Source organism: Bombina bombina, chromosome 2 (genome assembly GCF_027579735.1).
Source record: "Bombina bombina isolate aBomBom1 chromosome 2, aBomBom1.pri, whole genome shotgun sequence".
NCBI classification, from domain to species: domain Eukaryota; kingdom Metazoa; phylum Chordata; class Amphibia; order Anura; family Bombinatoridae; genus Bombina; species Bombina bombina.
Genome location: NC_069500.1, coordinates 571,962,995 through 571,981,191, shown reverse-complemented (window position 1 = coordinate 571,981,191; position 18,197 = coordinate 571,962,995). Strand labels below are relative to the sequence as shown.

The window sequence follows — 18,197 nt, the reverse complement described above, 5'->3', positions numbered from 1 at the left end:
TACTACAAATATTTCACATTCCAATGTTTTTCACATAGGGGAATATGTTCTAAGTATTTTTAAATAGATATTCCTTTATATATTTATATATATATTCTATACCTATATATACACCTATATATATATATATATATATATATATATACATACATACATACATACATACATACACACACACACATGTATAGATATATATTTTGCACAAAAAATTTTTTTTATCAGATATATAAAGAAATATTTATTTAAAGGGACACTGAAAACAAATGTTTTCTTTCATGATTCAAATAGAGCATGCAATTTTAAGCAACTTTCTAATTTACGCCTATTATCAATTTTTCTTCATTCTCTTGCTATATTTATTTGAAAAAGAAGGCATCTAAGCTAATGAGCCAGCCAATTTTTGACAGACCGTGGACAGCACTTGTTTATTGGTGGGTGAATTTATCCACCAATCAGCAAGAACAACCCAGGTTGCTCACCAAAAATGTGCCGGCATCTAAACTTATATTCTTGCTTTTCAATTAAAGAGACCAAGAGAATGAAGAAAATCTGATAATAGGAGTAAATTTAAAAGTTGCTTAAAATTGCATGCTCTGTCTGAATCACGAAAGAAAAAATTTGGGTTCGGTGTTCCTTTAAGAATAAATAGAACAAATTCTTCTATGTCAAGAACATTGGAATATGAAATATTCATAATTTATCTTGGGTTTAGTGCACTTGAATAAATATGATCAAGTTAGCGCACGAGTATGGGTGTTAGGTTTTTTTGCAGTGTGCGAGCTCCATTGATGTCGATAGGAGAATACGTTAACACAGTTGTGATATTTGAAGTTCAGCTTTTGACACATGTCAGGTTTTTGCTTGCACACTAACTGTTTACTTTCAATTTGAAATACAAGCACAAACTGACACGCTCAAAAAGCCTCCATCAAGTTAATGTGCGAGCATAAAATAGTGCTCAACTCGTAATTTAGCACAAATGTGTAGTTGATACAAAATGTCTTAGCTTTAATACATAATTCAACTTTCCCACATAGATGGTTACAATAATTACAATTGTACATTGTGGGTACTAAAAAGATAATGATAACTGTTTGCTTTGTGGGATCACATACTTTCATCTGGTCCATTCATCTTGCCTAGGATGCATGTGTCTGACATATTTAGACTAAAGTCACCCATCTAATCTGGTCTGTAATTGATAACCATGAGTGCACTATGTAGTACGTACATCATTTGTAGTTTGCCTTCTTTTGCTCAATGTTAAAATGCTCTATCAGTGTATACTGGGCATAAATGCTTAATTGTAACTATGCAGAAGATGAAGCTTATAATAATTATGTTTAAGAAACTGCTAAAGAAAAAATGACCTAAGCAGTACATTGTCAGGGAAATTCTTATGAACATGTTGAGGTCTGTTTGTGGTATAGTAGATCTACCCAAGGAGTGAGGGGCAAACTAAAAGGAGAACCATGAACTAAAAACACAGGTAAAATTAAAATATATATATTTATATAATCCTACTTTACACAAAATACAAACATTTCATATTTAAAAACATGCATGTGGTATGCTGTACAAACATGGATATTAGTGCAGTGTTCTGCTTTTTTACCTCTAAGATTGCCACCATGTGTCACCATGTGTCATTGGAGACCCTAGACTTGGTTGGTACTTAAAGGGACAGTTTACCCAAAAATGTTATCCCCTTTCATTTGTTCCCAATGATCCATTTTACAGGCTGTAGTGTATTAAATTGTTTACAAGTAGGCGAACGAGCATGTCGAAATATTCCAAGCTCCCGACATAGCTGCTAACAGGCGGCATCACAGAGAGGTGTTTACTTTACATGTCATTGGTCGACGATGCTGGCTATAGACAATACACCCAGCATTGCCGCCCATATTGGCGATGTATAGTAAACGATCCCTTGGAATATAACTGCCGTGCCTAACCACTAATCCTAATACCTCTAAACTACCCCAAACTAACACTACACTATTAAATATCTAAACCGCCACATACCCAGCGCAAGTATAAAAAAAAAAGTCCTAAAATGGCCTTTTATAGGGTATTACCCTTAAATCAATACAGCTCTTATTCATGTAAAAAAAATTACAACCCCCCCCCCCGTCTACAATACAAGCAATATAAGTTAGGTAGTGTAGTTCTAGTTTACGCTGGGAGATGGTGGTTTAGGAAATAATCACCTAACACCCCCTCCTCTCGTATGGGGGTTGATTAGGTGATTATTGAAGTTTAGCATGTAGTAGGCCTTAATCACCTAACCACCCCCAATACCCATATGGGGGATGATTAGGTTAGGGAAGCTTAGGGGTTAATATAGTGTTCTAGGATGTATCTACAATGTTTAAAATAGTATGCATTCTCATATATGATGCATATTCTTTTAAATATTGTTTGTAAATTAATATGTATTTATTTTTTCTTGTCTTTATTATTGTAAACATAAATATATTTTTAAAAATGTATATTTATGTTACAATAATCATTAGTATTACAATTGTATTGGTACATAGTAGGCATGCAGTTATGTAATACTATAATTATATTTAAAATCATAAACACAACACGCAAGAATATCCACATTTTAATTTATATCCAATACTTATACTAAAATGCATTATACATGACCATTCATTTTTTTGTAAACATTGTAGCTACAATGTAGTCTGGCCTTGCATTGATATTCAATATTTAAAATGGTATGCATTGCCATGTGTATTGCATATTATTTTAAGTATTGTATATAAATTGAAAGGCATTTATGTTAGCTTGTTGTATCTATTAGTGATAATATAGATATATATGTTAATATATATTTATGTTATAGTAGTCAGTAGCATTAATTTATATTTTTACATAACAGGCTTGCAGTTATGTAGAACTATAATTTTACTTATACTGTCTTTCATAACAAATAATAAACACAACAAGCAACATTAAATACATTTTAATTTATATTGACAAATTTAAATAATATGCATTCTTCATAACAATGCATAATTTTAAATATTGAATATTTAATTGTAGGGCCTTAGCTCTACAGTTAGTATTAGGTTATGGCAGTTTAGGGGTCAATGATAAAATGATATGCATAGTCATGTAAAATGCATATTGTTTAAAGTATTGTTTATATCTATAGAGTAAAAGGTATTACATGTTGCTTTCTTTTATTTTAAACGTAAACATATATTTTCAAATATATATTTATGTTTGAAATAATAAACACAGCAAACAACAATAAATCCCTTTTAAGATATCTACAATACTTTCAATCATCTACATTGTACATGACAATGCATATTTTGTCAAGGATATGTGGTTAACGCAGAAGGCCCGGCAAAACCCGATCAGCCAAGCTTAGCTCCTGGAACTGAGCGCCAAAAAGGAATTGAGCCCTGGTCCAGCGCTACTTAAAAGGGGCGCCGATCGAGCAGGATGCAGGGGATCAAGTTGCCCTTGTAGTATGTTGTTGGCACTTTGATGAGGCAGCTGGGGATACCACTTGCTTGGGGGTGCTACCTTCTGGGAGGAATGGGGGACACTTCAATTCTGGTCCCCCATTCCTCCCAGAAGTGGTATCTCTCATCAAATTGCTGACAATATACTAAAAGGGCGACTTGATCCCCTGCAGGACTGGCACCCCTTTTAAGAGGCACTGGACCAGAGCTCAATTCCGGTCCAGCCCTCAGTTCCAAGAGCCCAGCTATGCCAGCGAGGTTTTGCCAGCCCTCCAGGGGTCGACCACCTGCATTTAGCACATCTCTGTAACACATCATTTAAACATTGTTTATAATTTTAACAACATACCTTCTATAGTTATAATGGTGAGGTTTACTATTTAGTATATTTTATTATAGTCAGGTAGGTTAGACATTACATAAGTGTAGGCATTTTTAGGGACTTATCTGGACGTTTCAGGGGTGTGTAGGTTAGGCGTGACAGAGGTGTAGGAGGTCAGGGGCAGTTAGCTGGGAGGTGCGGGTAGAGTGTAGGATAGCTGTTTCGTAGGTGTAGGCAGTTGGTGTGAGGTTGCGAGGCAGGGCAGGGAGAATGTAGGTTAGATGTGACGTTGATATAGGCATTCAGGGGGAGTTAGCGGGGCATGCTAGTGAGATTAGGCTGCACTTTGATTTGGACATATCGACACCATTGTGATATGTTCAAATCAGTGAAGTGCAGGTTGCGAGGAGAGTAGTGGACATGTTTGTCTCTTACATCACCTGAGGTAGTTAGTGTAGGTGAGTGCAACTTTGGAGTTTGCAATATTTGGAGTTTGCCTCCACAGAAACTACTTTTAGTTTCAATGAGTGCACTGTCTGCACCATGAACACTCACGCTTCACGGTCCCATTGACTTCTGTGGGAGAGACATCGCCACTCACTGGCACTGTTTGGCCATGCCCCTTTTCTTTAAATGCTTTGAACATTGGGGTCTAAGTATTGAGCTATGATTTACAGCCAAATATATGATAGGGAAGCAAGTGTGTGACAAAGTTATAACATAATGAGATCTGATTTTACCTGCAAGCTCCACCCATTTTAATAGGCTGTGGTTTCAAAGCACAAAACCAGCTATTTCATATATACAAATACACCTGAAAATGCAATTTCTCATACATTTTATACTCTGCAGCTGGTATAACAAGCCATTGGGAATACATTAAAGAGAAAATAATTTTACAGTGCACAGACCCTTTAAGTAATTTGCTTTTCATTGCCTGTCAATCAAGCACTTGTTCTAGATGTTTAAACTAGTTTGTAGCAGCAGGACCTGGTATATTGAAATGCTGCCAATCTCTGAGTTAAAAAATACTCTTCATTAACAGCATTCGTACTACAAAGATTACTAAAGCAGTAAATTAGGGTTTTACAGCCATTTCATACTATTCACTCTATTGTTACTTTAAGAGAAACAGGATTTTGGAGGTAGAGAAAAGAGATTTAAAATATATAAATGTTCTCAGTATTTTCTGGATTCAGGCCTTTTATCTGTGGCTATGTAAAAATTCTGCCAACAGTCAAAAATCATATTCATTAAAGGGATATGAAACCCAAATTTCATGTTTTATACATAGCTTACATTTTCAAACAACTTTCCAATTTACTTCAATTAGCAAATTTGCTTCATTCTTTTGTTGAAGGACCTGCAATGCACTGCTCAGAACTAGCTGAAGAAACTGGGTGAACCAATGACAAGAGGCATATATGTGCAGCATCCAAACAGCAGCTAGCTCCCAGTACTGCAGTTGTGCTCACCTTGGTATTCTTTTCAACAAAGGTTACAAAGAGAACAAAGAAAATTAGATAATAGAAGTAAATTGGAAAGTTGTTTAAAGGGATATTCCAGCCAAAATTGGAAACCACATGCATTTCGGTATTGAACAGAGGCAATTTTGTAATATACATGCATTAGCAAAAATGCTTCTAATAAAAGCTATAGCTGTTTCAAAAGTGTATTTATATATGCACCGTGCACCAGCATTTTAAACAAAGCACTTGCTCATAGAGCCTAATTTGCTGGTGCCATCTGGTAATGACTCAAATTGTTAATTGCTGATATGATACAAGCCCCAGTGATGATCTGAGCAGCTGCATTATTTAAAATGTGTGTGCAGTGACAATATCTAGCTATGCTTCACATGCACGTGTAGAGAAAAATATTAACACTAAAGCAATGATAACTTTTACTAGAAGCATTTTTGCTAATACATTTATATTGCAAATATGTTTCTATTCAAAGATGTAATTAATCTATGCGCTTTTAAATTTTGACTGGAATGTCCCTTTAAAATTGTATGCGCGTCTGAATCATGAAATAAAAATTTAGGGTTTCATGTGCCTTAACGATCAATCCCCAGGGAAATCAACTTTGTATGAATGCATCATGCGCAGATATTTAACAAATTCACAGTGGCATGCAAGGCTTGTATTTTGGTGAATTTCAGTGTATCTTTCTCCATTAACTTCAGAAAACTGTGCATACAGAGTATTTCAAATTAATTAGTCTGTCCTATTAGCTCCGGCCTTCAACTCACACATTATAGTAAGTCACTAATTTAAAATAGCAGTGAAACAAAGGGCCTGAAGCTTCTGAAACAAACACTTGCTCTGTTTTTAAAAATAAATACCAGCCATTTTTCAAAACAGAAATTAAAAGGGGAATAATGGTTTGATAGTACCCTGGAGTTGTTCCCGTGTACTATTGTTTAGCAATTGGTACCGTATTTTAAACTAAGATTAGCACTATGTGCGCACACTGGATGCCAACCTCCGAGTTTACCCAGGAGCTGATTGGTAGGAAAAATAACCGCACGGTGCATGGATAGCACCTACCAATCAGCACCCTGGTAATCTCAGACATCGACAACTGGTGCAACTGTTTTTTCCCAACATACTTTAAACTGCAAAGTTACACGACAGAGTATGCTATAGACCAAAGGTATCAAACTGGCATTATTTGCAAACAATTGATTAGTGTTGCTAAAGAATATAACAGTAAAATACATTTGATACAATTCACAAACAACAAACATAGCAATGGCGAGATATGTAGGTAGTGGAAAATTGCCTGCGACTCAAATGAGTTTGACACCCCTGCTAAAGACTTATTTACCTTTTGATAAACCTATTTTTACGAAATATTTGTAATTTAGATTTTGTTTTTTACCTTACAAAATGCTCATTTTGCATATCTTTATCATATTTCAAAAGTGGTTCACATTGCACAAGACGTAGTGAGCTGGTAACTAGTTTGTATTAACTTCTGATTTGCAGATCTCTAACTAACCTAGAAACACTGTATTTTATAAGATACATGATACAACATTCTACCTATTAATCTTTTGTAACAAACACACTGCTGAATTCCCTGCTAAAAGTGAATGAGAGCCTATTTCACAACAACATGTGGATAAGTTGCCTATGTAAGTTAATGCAAGGCAGAAAATTACCAATGCTTTTTGCTGTGATCCTAGATCCAAGTTTCAGAAGCCGTATGATCACTTCCTTGCTGGAATGATTCACCATACGTAAAACAATGCTTTTTGTGGTCTTGATTTTCAACAGGTATTTCACCATTCTGACTTCTGTCTCAGGGCTTGCACCATGCACAACTGCTGACAATGCTGTATAAATGGCTTTGATTTCTCAGGGTTATAAATATTTCTACTTAGTTACAAAGAGAATGAAAAGGTCACACAAACAAAACCAGGGATTTGCAGGGGAGGATGAACTAAATCGTCCTGCTAATAATAACCTAACTCATAATTCTCAGCAGTTTCCGGCATCCTTTCTCACTTATCCACAACTAATTATAGATATCAAAGCAGGAACAAATGATCAATTAATGATGGTTGTGAACTAACTTTAATATAATCTTAATATATTATTACCTGGACGAAAACAGCTGGGAGTAGTGAATTGATTTGCCTTAAAGAAAATCATAGAAAGCACAAATGCATTTGAGGAGCACCAGACGGGAGCCAGATAAGGTTAAAAAAGTATCAATATTTATTCGGCTTCAGTTATAATGGTCTGTAACCCAGACCCACAAAAGGTACAAAGTGGAGGTCAGCAATTAGAAAGCACAAGCTGACGCGTTTCGGCTGTTGCCGTATTCGTAGCTGCTTAAAGAAAATGAACCAGATTAAAAGTGGAGCGGTATTTAACTGTACTAAAAGTAAGCTTTTTGAGAGCGTCGGGTTGCACTTGTATCATAAGTTGAAAGTAAACTGTTGAAAAGCTGTAAACACGTAAAAAGCTGAACGAGCTTACAATATTACGCATTAACCTATTCCCCCATAGAAGTCAATGGAGAAAAAAAGTGGGAAAAATACCCAACTCATGCGCAAACCTGATTGCATATTCTCAAGTGCACTAACACTAACATGAAAATATGAATATTTAACATTCGAATGTTCTTCACATATATCTATATATATATAGGAATATCTATTTATAAATACTTAGAACATATTCTGCTATGTGCAGAACATTGGAATGTGAAATATTTACAGTAAATACATAGGGGCCAATATATCCGTATGGAGCTTGATGCCCTAAAGACTGCTGCTCCATAACTTGTCCGCCTGCTCTGAGGCCGCGGACAGAAATCCACCCGATCGAATATGATTGGGTTGATTGACACCCCTTGCTAGCGAATCTGAAGGGGGCGGCATTGTACCAGCAGTTCACAAGAACTGCTGGCGCAATGATAAATGCCGACAGCGTATGCTGTCGGGATTTATTGATGTGCAGCGGACATGATACGCTACATTGTATCATGTCCGCTCACACATTAATAAATATACCCCATAGTTTAAACCAATATTAAATATGAATATTGCATAAATATGTTTTTTCTTGTGTTTATCTACTTAACTAGAAAAGGCTTCAATGCACACACACACACACACACACACACACATATATATATATATATATATATATATATATATATATAGTATATATACATATATATATGTGTGTGTTTATGTGTTTATATGTGTATATATGTCTGTAAATACATATATACACATATAAATACATAAATACCTATGTAGTCACATATATACATACATATACATCATTATATATATAATGAAACCTCATATCTTTGAGCCCTTATAACTTTTTTTGTGCAATTTATTTTTAATATTTTTATTAGATGATGTTATTATGAGTGTAACTGTACTTTTTACTGTATTTGTGATGTGTTTTGTGAGACTTTTTTGTTTTGTGAAACAGTTAACCAGAGCTCTGAGGTCGCACTAACCTGATGCATGTTAACTTCAATTTCGCTCAAGCGATCGCATTTACTTTCAACAAGTAATACGAGCAAACACCCGCAGTAAACCCTTTATCGATTGCACATAACTGTTAGCGCTCCCCTCGTAATCTGGCTCTATATGTTTTGCTGTTTCATTTCAATTCATCGGTATAATAAAACAATTGCATTCAGTATTATTATTACCTTTATTTGTAATGCGACAACAGATTCCACAGCGCTATACAGGGTAAAGTGGAAGGCAAGCTAGGACATAACTATCTGTTTTTATTTAAGGCAATCAGAAGTATCTAACATGCTTGGCATGACTGTGGAAATTAAATATTAAAGGTTCCAAGTAGTCCAAAAGTCATGTGAAAATGATAGTGTGTGTGGACCTAATGCAATTAAACTGGGATTCAAGGTCACAGAGAGAATACAATAAAACATTTTTTATATATATGCCTCTCAACACTTAAATTTAAACTCAATAATCCAATAATAGTTACTGATAAAAGAAAATAATAAACAATTAGCATTTTTTATTGTTGGCCATACATTTTTTTTTTATTTGCATTTCAGTTTGATAAACTTTTAAATCAGTTAAAGTTGTTCTACATTCTAAAAGTGTTAAAACCTGTGCTAGCAAGTGCATTGCATTTCGGATCAAATAATATGTGCCTGCCGCTCTATTTCAAAGGATGTCGTTTTAAAGACACATACAAGTGCTGCTAGACCTTCTATCTGCCAGACACACTGCAGTTACTGATTTGATCTTCTGTTACACTGTTATAGGGCTGGCATGCTTAGGCATTTCTTAACACTTGAATGCAAATCGCACAATTTATAGGGATCCATGGTGTTCCTGCTGTGGTGCTGTGGTCTGTGTGTCAAGTTTCCCTGTTCACAAGTAGCATATTGACAAAGTATTAGAGATGCATGATGCCAGCTTTATACATTATCTATCTCTAAATGAGGAAGTGCACACAGGCAAAGGCAGCAGCTGAGTCCCTGCAGCAAGTTCTATCAAGTGATCAACCACACCAACATCCTGACGTGCTCCTCTGAGATGCCCAAGATGGATCTCACTATGCTGGAGGCAAGAGACCTTGAGTGTTTCATGAGACAACTGCAGGAGCTCTGTTACCTTGAATATCACTTTAGTTTCACTGCATCCGCACACGCACACAGGGTATCATTTGCACTTAACATTAGGCAAATTTATTATTACATTTCCACACAGATAATAGAGCACTTAGCTTTCTGCATGTTCAACCTAAAGAGACAAATGAGCCTCCATTTAAAAGAGGGATGTTTCTGCTGATATGTGTGAGTGAAACACAAGGGGGGGAAATCACTGAATCTGACGGTTTAAATATAAAATGGTGCAAAAGCAAAACTATTTCGGCACACGGATAAGTTACAGTTCAGCAGTAAAGGGTTAACTATTTAAATGTTGCAGTTAGTGAAAGAGTAAACTGCTCTAGTATATATATATATATAAGTTTATTTTTTACTTTCATGTCCCTCTATATATATATATATAAATATAAAAACATTTTCTTGGTAGATTGCAATAAGACAGTGGTGCCTAAAAAGTGCATCACAGGATTGATGAAGATTTTTCATTTTACCCACATGAAGTCAAGACCTTGGATTTATAGAAATGTGTATACATATTTATAACAGTTATATTTTGTACCATGACATTGGCTTCAGGCAAAAAATAAGGGCCGGATTACAAGTGGAGCGATAGTTAACGCTTCTGCTTGTGTGCTAATGCCGATAGAATAAATGATTTTTGTGCACGCCGGGTAGCGCTCGTATTACAAGTTGAAAGTAAAAAGTTTGCACTCACGTGCTAACCCCATGCAATCTAAAAGCCAAACTTCAAATATCGCAATTGCGTTCATAAGTCAATGGAGCAAAACAAAAGTGGTAGAAAATCCTAACACCCTACTCGCAATCAAGCCCGATCGCATATTCTCAAGTGCGCTAACCCAACATGAAAACATGAATATTTCACATTACAACATTCTTTACATAGCAGAATATTTTCAGCATAACATTTTATTAAATGTGAATATTGCATAAATATGATGTTATGTTTTTTTTTATCTTCTTGACTGCAAAAGGCTCCAATGCACTTATATATATATATATATATATATGTGTGTGTGTGTGTACATACATATTTATATGTGTATATATGTCTGTAAATACACATGTACACACACACACACATATATATATATATATATATATATATATATACACACACACACATACCTGTACATACATATTTACAATATTTTTTTAATAATTTTGCTTAGATAGTGTTATTATGAGTGTAACAACTTTTAAATGTATTTTTGATGTGTTTTGTGAGACTTTTTTGGTTTGCGAAACAGTTAACCAGTGCTCTGAGGACGTGCTTATCATTCTATTGTAAGTTGCGATTGCACTCACGTGTTCACTTTTATCTTATAATATGAGCGCTACACCAACGCACGCAAGCACCTGAACTGAAAATGTTCAAAATGTCTACTATGTCCAGTTGTATAGATAGCAAGTTTCTCCATCAGCAGAACACTCATCTCCAGTACTGATTCCTATATATTTTGAGTTTGTATTTATCTTACATTTACCACTAACAAAGCAATGAGGAATATGATGGTTTATTATTCTATTAGTTATTTTGTTATAGCTAATTCAAACCTACATGATGATATATATTTGCTACAGTAACTAGATAAAAGCCATTAGAAAATACCACAAATATCTATTTATATTGTTAAACTTATTTTTGTTTTATGATTGTATTTTATGCCATTAATAAATTTAATTTACTGATAGCTATTCCACATATAAGCCCCACCCTTACATCTAACTATCTCAGTGTCAGATCAAGACTTAGGGGCCGATTCATCAAATGTCTTGTGGACATGATCCGCTGTAGCAATCATGTCTGCCAGACATTGATAAATGATGACAGCATACACTGTTGGCATATATCATTGCACAAGCAGTTCTGGCCAATAGCAGGGGGGTGTCAATCAACCCGATCGTATGAGATTGGGCGGAGTGATGTCCGCAGCCTCAGAAGCAGCAGACGAGTTAAGGTCTTACAACCGCTGCTCCTTAGAACTGCAATCATCCAGATCAGATACGATCAGGATGATTATAACCCCCTGCTAGCGGCCGCGAATGTGCAGGTGGCAGTATTGCACAAGCATGTTACAAGAAATGCTTGTGCAATGTTAAATGCAGAGAGCGTATGCTGTCGGCATTTAACATATGCTATAGCGAATCATGTCCCCAGTGAGAGACATTGTTAAAGTATTGTATGCATACAAATGTTTAGTGTGATAGAGTAAGGAAAACCTTAGATAGATCTTTCATAGATAGATAGATAGATAGATAGATAGATAGATAGATAGATAGATTGATGATATACAGATGGTGGAATAAATGGAATGCTAAAATATTTAACAAATAAAAATACTATGTACTAATAACCATTTCAAGTAGGACTGGAGCAGATTTTACAATAAACTAAAAACTCAAGCATTCAAAATGTTATGCCAAATATGCATGTTTAAAACTTTATTACTATTATCAATGGTGCACAAACAGAATAATATAACAGAGCTGGGATTATGTGTGCACAAAGGGTAGAATGAAAGTACAGAACAAATTGCTTATTTTCTCCTTTTTTAGAGCTTAGCCTTTCACAAAGTATGAAAGGAAAGGCATAAAAAGTTCCACATACATATTTTTTGTTATTTTACAGAAAATAATTAAATGTTTAAATCATGCTCTTTCAAATTCATCATAGAAAGTTTTGCACTTTTTGCGTCCCTTTAATTAACACATTTTAACGGAGCTCCAGAGACTGGAGCACTATGCTCTCCTTGTGAAATATGGACCAAGAAGTTCTTACTTCCCTAGAGATCTGAATTTCAGCAGTAAAAATACATCAAAGCCATCTATTAAATTTGCATGTGCCATTTCTAAGGAGACAACTTCTTTATAGAAGTTTCTCAAAAAGATTGATCTTAAATCCCATGTAAGACTTATAGTAAGTACCAGTCACAAGGGTGCCACCCTTAAGCTTAAGAATTTATAAAATATTCTAATAAAAGTTCCTTTATAGCCAGCTCAGACTCTCCATCCATCAATTTTCCAAACAAGTTATATTTTATACAACAAACTGTGAGAAGACACTAGAATTTGTAATGGAGTAGAGCAGTAATATACACATGATGAGCCTTAGATAAGGCAGCGAAATATGTGGCGCAACGTAAGGCATATAACAAGTAAGAAATATGGTTTTCTAGTTATGTATTTGTTATGTTTGCATAGTTTAGAACTTGCTCTTCTATAATTCTGATTAAGGGCTAGATTACCAGTAGAGCACTAATTTATCACGCGCCCGTAAAATGGGAAAATTCGCCCATTTATGGGCGTGCGATAAATAACCAGCCATTACAATTAGCACCCCAGGATTATGACAGCAAACCAGAAAACGGAGAATTTGCATACCTAATTTGTATATCGTACCCACAATTCTCTTGTGCATTGGAAACATTGTATTTCTGGGGAAAAGCATGCAGGGATACTTGCCTAGATGTGCTAATTTCCTATGCAAATATTTACATTGATTTAATTTTGAGACATGGAGGATTTTAATTTCAGTTTTTTATCTCCCCCAATAATTTTAATGAATTTTGGTTTAACCATGAAAATAGCTTTACTAATGCAGCAACCAGAAATCTATCTCCTACTGATGAGTTCCAAAAAGAACGAAACAGGCTGTCTAGTGAGTGATTTCTGGTTTGCTGTCATAATCCTGTTAAAAGGATTGCTGTGTCAAAACAGTAATTTTGAAGCAAAAAAACTGAGAATTTGCATATCTAATTTGCATATCTTACCCACAATTCTCTTGTGCATTGGAAACATTGTATATTAAGAATTTCTGGGGAAAAGCATGCGTGGATACTTGCCTAGATGTGCTAATTTCCTATGTAAATATTTACATTTATTTATATTCATATACATATATATTTCAATTTGCTGCCCATCAATGCGCAACTTACCCCCCTTCGCTGCGCTAGGTTCTCATGCCATGTCTCACGGCATGAGAACGAGGCTCCCATTGGAGCCAAAGAAGGCGCACTCTTGTGAGCGCAAAGCTTCCATGCAATTCGAACGCGAGGTGGCATTGTACCTAACTTGTAATACCAGTGCACATTTGTGCTCCACTTGTAATCTGGCCCTAAATATGTGGAATTTGAATGCATAATTTCATAATGTATATTATTTAAATTCTGACTATGCAGGCTGAGGATTTAAGCAGATCTTTGCTATTATCAAGTTTAATTATTTTTTTAACTTCTTTAAAAAAAATGACATACAATTTATTTTGAACATGGAAACAAACTTAAACTGTTAAATAGAAAGGACTTTCAATTTTTTATTTCAGTAAATGAAAAATAATAAATGAAACAATATTCAGACTTATAAAAAACAGCAACTGTGTTAGGAGTACAGTTTGTGTTAGCCCTCCACAAACTGTGCATACAAAAGCATTTGGAAGAGTTACATTACAAATTAGGTAATGCAGAAGCCTAGTAAATGATGGAAGTTAACTCAAGCCTTCTCCTACTGACTTAAAGCTATGGGCAGATCATAAAACCTAGGTTACTATGAACCCTTAGGTGGCGCAAGTACTCTAAAACAAATAATGACTTCTATCAGTGGATATAATAATGATGTATGTAACAAATTGCCTTTATGACAAAGTAAAAAAAAATTCCACCATGTGTACTGTGAAGCTATCGAATCCATGGACATTTATATGGGCAGGTCATGGCAGACAAATGCAAAATCCCATGCATTTGTTGGCTGGCAAGGTCAACTGACTATTTTAATTAAGGAATAGGTGAAAGTTAATTGGTGCTATGCTATCAATTTAAGGCAAAACTTACCAGTACTCCAATATCAGAAAAATAGCACTCTGCCAATAATTTCTCTCACTTCTTTATATAAAGCGAGAGGCGATTGTTTACTGTCAAACTAAGGTGACGTCACCAGCCTGGACCGTGCTTGCGCTTGACTTATGCACACTCTCCTGTATGCCCAACAGAAAGGCATTCAATTATGAAATTGGAATATGGTAAAAATGAGAAAGTATTGATAAAGAATGCTACCTGAAAGCGCAGAGGTAAATCAAAAGGCTTTATTATGCATTACATTTAAAATATATATACTGTGATAAACTGTGATAGTTTAAACTTCTGCTTGTGGATTTCGGATATCTTTTGTTTTTGAACACCACTTTAAGTTAATCAAGTGTCTGAAAACACTGATCCATATTCAGCTTGGCAACCCCTGAAGTTAATGGCAGAGGGGTATGTAGAGAAGAGATAATCTGGGACTCAAAGGGCCACCTAGGTGTATAAACAAAATTATAATTTACTTATATCTGAAGCCTGGAGTTTTCTTTACCTTACGTCTTTACACACCCCAGTGTTCTGCTCCAGGCTCCGCTGCGATACCCCACCAGTTTAGGAATATAACCGGAAGTTTATGCTTCACATAACTCCAGTTGTGACACTAAAGAAGAACTTTTATCATCTAACTTGGAGGGCCTAACGAGTGGCAAATCCAACCACTTAGTGCACACAAAAGCACAAAAAGGCCATCTCCACATGTGTACTTACAACTTATAAGAATAAAAGTCAACTTTATTTTTCTAAGTTAAAAAATACATACAGACATGGGGATCTCCAGCAAGGAACATCTGACGTGTTTCGCGCCACCAAAGTGGCGCTTACTCATAGACTATGAGTAAGCGCCACTTGAGGGCACGATACGCGTCATTCGTTTCTTGTTGGAGAGCCGCATGTCTGTATGTATTTTTGAACTTTGAAAAATAAAATTGATTTATTTTTTATAAGTACACATGTTGAGATGGCCTTTTTATGCTCTTTTGTTTTCTTTACCTTACATCTGTGGTCTAGGTGTTTTGAAACCATTGTTATTTTTGCTTCTGCCATTTTGATCATTCAAAGAGCTGAACAAATATTCATCCTTGAAATATTTTCTGTGTGTAATACAGATAAAACCAGTTTAACCCATGATGAGTTATTTTCTAGTCTTCCATCTAATAAGTGCACTTTTCTTTACCATTTTCAGTAGATGTTGCAAATGACCAGTGAAGATGGAATTTTGCTAATCTGAACTGGAACTAAATTACCAAAACCAGACAGTAATTTCTATACTTTTCTGTAGATGCCAAGAGCTTTAAGGGACAGTATATTTTTGTATTGTTTAAGAAGATATATAACACCTTAACTACCCATACCCCAGCTTTGCATAACCAGCATTGTGACAACCAGGTTAACATACCCTTTCCACCTTAACCAGTTTCTCACAGTTTAGCCACTCCAGACAAGCCTGTGACTTAATACAGTGGGTGCGAGGGTTAACAAATACTCTCTAGTCTGCACTAGACCTAATAAAAAAGCACAAACTCCCATTGTATGCCACCCACACTGAACTATCTTTGTTGCCACCACCTAAGATGTATTATATGTAACATTTTAAGGAAAAACAAAAAAATACAATTTAGCAAAACTTAAGATAAATAAAAACGCAGTGCTATTATCACCAGTCTCTTTCAGTAACATGGTTAAAATATTACAAAGGCAAAACTTAATAAAGGAACAATTATTATGATCAAAAAGAGAGTCACAGTGCATTTAGATAAAATAAAAGAGTTAACAAATTAAATTACACAAGGCAAACAGTTTTAAAACAAAATTGAGAAATAACAGATCCTATAATATTACCCTAAAAGAACGAAACCTCTGCTCCAGCAAAATGGAAATGGGAAATGGCCAGGCATGCTGTTATGAACAGCTTCCCATGTAGTATGACAACATTTATTTTGTTGAAATCACAGTTAAATACAGTTCTTTCTGAGATCAGATGTCTGTCAGGCCCCTTTCAGAGTGAGCCAAGGAAATAACCACTACCCCTTTTCTATGGCATGTACTAAAATCTATGAATCCTTGGCTGAAATTATAGAAGAACTTATAACTTTTGTTAAGTATATTAAATACATATACACAGATAGGCAAATCCCTTTGTGACATCATGAGAATTAGTTTAAAACCAAATATAACATGGTTCTCATATTTCTATCATCCAGTTTCATATATGTGTAAAAGCATGTTTCAAGATATACTAGTGTCCCCTCTGATTGACCTAAGCCTGTGTATTGATGGAGGCATTGTTTTCTGTCACTGTCTTTGCATCATAAAAATCAATTTGTGTAAAGGCTTAATTACTCCCCCCCCCCCCCCTATCCTGTTGAAACAGGTGCAGATAATAAAAGTTAAAGGGACAGTCTAGTCAAAATTAAACTTTCATTATTCAGATAGGGCATGTCATTTTAATCAACTTTCCAATTTACTTTTATCATCAAATTTGCTTTGTTCTCTTGGTATTCTTAGTTGAAACTAAACCTAGGTAATCTCATATGCTAATTTCTAAGCCTTTGAGGACTGCCTCTTATCACATGCTTTTAAAATTGCTTTTAACAAGAAGAGACTGATAAGTTCATGTAGGCCTTATAGATAACACTGTGTTAATGCCCGGGGAGTTATTTAAGATTTAGCACAATACAATACTAAATGCAACTCAATAGATTTTATATAGTCACAGTCATGTGATCAGGGGGCTGTCAGAAGGTTCTTAAATACAAGGTAATCCCAGAGGTAAAAAGTGTATTAATATAACTGTGTTGGTTATGCAAAACTGGGGAATGGTAATAAAGGGATTATGTATATTTTAAAACAATAACAATTCTATTGTAGACTGTCCCTTTAATGGTCCCATAAGTATGATTCTTTTAGACATTTCTGATACAGGGTTGTAAAGAGCAGAGAAGAAAAAGTAAACAAAGAAAAATTAACCCCTGGCATCCTAAATCATGAGGCCTTCATGACAAACATTGTTATATTAATATTCTTTATAACCTCTAAACCTGTTTCTAAACCCCTGCAATCTGCCAGATAGTGCTAGTTCACGTGTAACATATAGATAACCAGCACTAATTGGATTACATACAAGTTTGCAAAAAGCTCTGACAGGTAAAAAGTATGTTAATATAACAGTGTTGGTTATGCAAAACTGGGGAATGGGTAATAAAGGGATTATCTATCTTTTTATAGAATAACAATTTTCAAGTAGTCTCTGTCCATTTAAAACAAAGGAACATGGCAATACCTTTGTTCCTCTAGTGATAACCAAATTGCTGTATATTGAATAGTACAACAACATTGTTTCTGTTATTTAATGCAACATTTGAACAATACTGATTTCCTCAGACTTACATT

General features: G+C 35.1%; 1 protein-coding gene across 1 annotated transcript in view; it reads right to left on the bottom strand.

The window, feature by feature from the left end:
• FRMD3 (FERM domain containing 3) overlaps nt 1-18,197 on the bottom strand; it is a 431,322-nt gene that overhangs the window by 48,386 nt on the left and 364,739 nt on the right. The window lies entirely within an intron of this gene.